This window comes from Phalaenopsis equestris, unplaced genomic scaffold, assembly GCF_001263595.1.
Source record: "Phalaenopsis equestris unplaced genomic scaffold, ASM126359v1 Scaffold001113, whole genome shotgun sequence".
NCBI classification, from domain to species: domain Eukaryota; kingdom Viridiplantae; phylum Streptophyta; class Magnoliopsida; order Asparagales; family Orchidaceae; genus Phalaenopsis; species Phalaenopsis equestris.
The window spans coordinates 185619-190133 of record NW_018165552.1 but is presented as its reverse complement, the minus strand read 5'-3'; positions in this window follow the sequence as shown (position 1 = coordinate 190133).

Sequence of the window (4515 nt, the reverse complement as noted above, 5' to 3'; positions counted from 1 at the left end):
CCTCAGGTGAGGGGAACGTGGGAGCTCCAAAGTGAGAGCCCGTATCCTCCCAGCCTAGCCACAGATTCAGTGACCAAGCATAGGATTAGTCAATGTTCTTTATGCCTAGACCAAAGGGTAAAGAATATGTATGCTCCTATTAGGCACAAACAATTTGAACTAATTAACTTTATCCATTCACTTTAATTTCTTGACAAGGAGAAGGATGTTTTCTTATATATTGAACTTCACATTAGAAACTTAATAAGTAGAATTAGTTAATTAAGAGTTTTTTAAAATTACATATTTATTTCAATTGCTCATTAGTGATAAATAAGCAATTTGAACTGTATTATTATGATTAAGTATTGATTTTGTAAATCTTAGTTTGTAGCCTCTAGTGTTACTCTCTGTGGGATCGATATCTAGAATTCCATTCGAGTATTAGAGTCATATATTACTTGAGCGTTGATCGTTGATAAGTGTGACTTTTCAATTATTGAATATTTTATACACATTTTTATCAAATCTATAACCGTTGTCAAGTTTTTGGTGTTGTTGTTGGGGATTTAAATCTTCTAGCAACAATATCAAATTCTTGTATTTTTAAGCATATATAAAGTCACTGTCAGATACTCAACATTATGGGCACACACATTGACACGTTAGGGTGAGCATGCAGGCGCTTGCTGGCATGCACGTGGTCGGGTGAAGGCAAGCGGGAGAAGGCACACACAGGCGCTTGTGGGCACATTGGCAAACCTCTTAGGAGGTGCAGGCATGTGGGTGCATTGACTAGCACCTAGCATGCTCGGCTGCACTAGCAAACATTTAAGGAAGCATATGCGTCTATAAGTACATGGGAGCGAGTGCATGCGCACACATGCAAATGCACATGTGCCACAACTCCCCTCGAGTGCTCCTAGATGCCAACTATTTGTGTTTTTTGGCCAAAATGATGACCTTGTTTCATTTTAGAAGAGTAGAAATCAAGGAATCCACTTATGGAGTTAGTTGTTGTCAAAGTGATCCGTTTAAAATTTGGGTCCCGCCATAAAAATTAAGATTTTTTACAAGATTTCATGTAAACTTTAAATTTGTCAATTTTGATGTTCTTAGTTCAATTCTATCATTTGGGTGCTGAAGTGTAGATGTTAGCTCTCCAGCAAGGGGAACGTGGTAGCTCCGAAGTGAGAGTCGGTATCCTCCTTGCCTAGGCGTAAATTTAGGGACTAACCCTAAGATTAGCCAATGATTTTCTATGCATTGGATCAGGGTAGAGAATTAAATTTACTTCTATTTGAGACAATACATATTAAAAACACTTATCTCTTCTCATTTCACCAGAATTTCATTGTAGTGGGAATGATGTCTTTTCACATAAGAAATTTTCATACCTAAACGTGGTTCTTAGATTAGTATTTAATATTTAAAAGCTACATTTTTGTTTTTGCTAATAGTTAAGTAATTTAGTTTGGTTAATATCTCAACATTCAAAATTAGTGACAGTGATTTCGTTTCATTTTCTGAAAATTTCTTAATAAAATTTGTCATTGCTAACTTACACCTTCCCCGTGGGATCGATATTTGGTGTTTAAATAGAAAGTCCAATATTACTTGATAACTATACATATACTTGCGTAGAATCTCATTATTAATTGCCTATAATTATATATATTTTACACAACTTACTTTTCATGTAAGAATCATGTTTTTGGCGTTGTAGTGTTGTCAACTTCATAAATCCTTACATATAAAAATTTGGGATCAGCGCTTCAGGCACCAATTTTGGTGCTTCAGGCCCCAGCTCTCCTTCATGCGCCAGAATCTCGAAATTCACTATTTTAACTCCAAATTTTATACTTTTTTCTACTTTGCTCCAAATGCCTAAAATTGATATACTTGCAATAAAAACATGAAAATATCTTTCTTTAAAGTGCAATATCACCAAAAATAAGCATAAAATGTATACTTAAAACAACATATCATTTTGGTGTATCAAAATCCCCTAAACTTAAATGTTATTTGTCCTCAAGTGCACTTTTACTATATAAAAGCATATGACTCGGGATAGAGATTAACTTATAACTTCTATACTTTATTTAATAAATAACATAGTAAAATTCAAGAAAAAACTTTAATAACTTAGTGATCAAATTTAAGATTTTTTAATCTCTATTCATTTAAAAAAGAATTGTAATTTGTCACATCAAAAATACATAGAACATTCATATGAAAAAGAACTTCATGAAAACTTTACTAGTAATGGTGCTAATACTGTAATACAAGTTTAGATATTGTAATAAAGTTTTTTCCTTAAGTTGAATCAAGTGAAGCCAATTTTTTATTAGGCATTTCCTCAAGCTTCTCATCACTCATTATTCTTTATTTTCTTTTTCTCTTTTTTTTTCTTTTTTTAATTTTAGGATCTTTTCAAACTTTCTTTTCGTTTTTCTTTTTCAAGTGAGGATTACTATATCTAGATAGCTTTTAATAATTTTAAAATTTGCTATCCTCTTCTTAAAGTTAAAACTCCTTATCTTTCTTCACTTTATAAATTCAGATTAGTTTATGATTTTTCATAAAGTTTCACGCTTTTCTTCTTACATGAAACTCTAAAGTTATTAATAGTTCAAAAATACAATTTTCTTTACTTTAAATAGAAAAACATAGACTTATCCTTTCATAACAAATATCCTTATTTTAGAATTGACCTTCATTATTAAAAGCTTTTTACCTAAATTTACCATAATACTTACAAACATAAGTATAGTTATTTAAAGTTAAATCTTAATATCTCAGGTCATGTTAAATTAATTTTTAAAATATAGTTAATTAAGGACAAATAAAATTTAGTTTAATTCTTTTTTAAAGAAATTTTTATTTTGTCCCCCCAAACTTAAATTTTTAAGTAATTTAAATATGTCCAGTACAAAATTTAGTTGGTGAAAGAAAAAAGTAAATGCATAAAAATTAAAACTAACCTGTAGAGGATTTTTAAGTATGAAACTGGGTTGTGGCATACTGCAGGTACTAACTTTAAAAATGCATACAGGCTTTAAAACATTGAATGAAACATAATATGTTTTAAAGGATTTACTAAAAACTAAAAACAGAGACAAAAATTGAAAAATACTAAAGATGCAGGAAAAGTAAAAATCTACAATTACTATTGCAATTTAGGTCCACAGTACAATATTAAAATACACAAAAGCTGAGGTCAATGAATTAAGAAGTTAAGTTTATTTGTTTGTTTATTTGGGTGTTCAATGGACTAAGAAAGTTTCCTGATAAGAATTTTATTTTCTCTTGACTTAATTTTAATTAGCCAAGGCATTTTTCTATCGTACCCAGAAATACAATAGAAGAAATAAACCTAGTTACTCTATGTGGGGGGCCTATTTTGGCCTTATCCGAACATCAGAGAACCAATTCCAACCTATTCCTCTAATCCACACTAAAATGTACAACAATCCTAACCTTTTGGAATTCAATGAATATATTAGGACTCATCCAAGATTTACTTAGTCAGGCCACCGGTCTTTGTTAAGGTTGATAGAATCAACACAAATTAAGAAACTGAGGAAATGAAAAAGGAGCATCTTTTGTGTTTGATGAGGTAAATTAAGCAAAGTAACTATCAAAAGGCTTTATTATAACTTAGATTACTAGCTTAAAGAATTAACATGCATTAGAAGCTTTGACCGTTAAGAAGTTAATGAACCCGCTCTCATCATTATAGTGCTATAGGCATCCTCCAACTTTTGATGGATCCTCGGCTAGAATTGCAGAATTTAATGCTCAAGGAAAATCTAGATATAATTGCCTTAACCCTAAGATATTTAATGACTGTACTAGGAGATAGTTGTTCTAACCATACCTAAGATTTACTCACCCAAGGTATGGGCTAGCGTGATTAGCTATAATTAATTAAATTCACACAAACGCGAGAAAAAAAAAAGTCTATCATAGGCATTCAATAATATGATTTGAAAAGCGTCCATTGACCAATCCTAGTTTTAATAGTCTAAAATGTTGATTGACTAGAACCAAAAATCCATTGACATCAGCTAGCCTTTCCAACTTTTACAAGTTTAGTCCACCCTATAATTAGTACGACATTCTCAAGTCAAAGTCATTTAAAGATTGACTCTAGGGAGTAGTTACATAGAACTATATCCTTGTATTAATCAGCTAAGGTGCCAGCTTTATTGGGGTTGGATTAAAGCTAACTAAAATCAATGGGCTCTAAGGAAAGAAGAAAGTAGTTTATCTCTTCGGTGTTTGATAGGTAAACTGAGAAAAACATTCTTCATAAGACTTATCGTAACTCCAATTTACAAACCTAAAGGATTAACCCATAAAACTGACCTTGAACGACTTATAATCAATTAATATGATCACATCATGATGGTGTCTTGACATACTCTAATTTTTGATGAACCAACGCTAAACTTGTGGACAATTTGAACAAGTGATATGCATGAAAATGTGTTATTTTTTTATATACATTTAATGCTTATTTTTAGTGATATT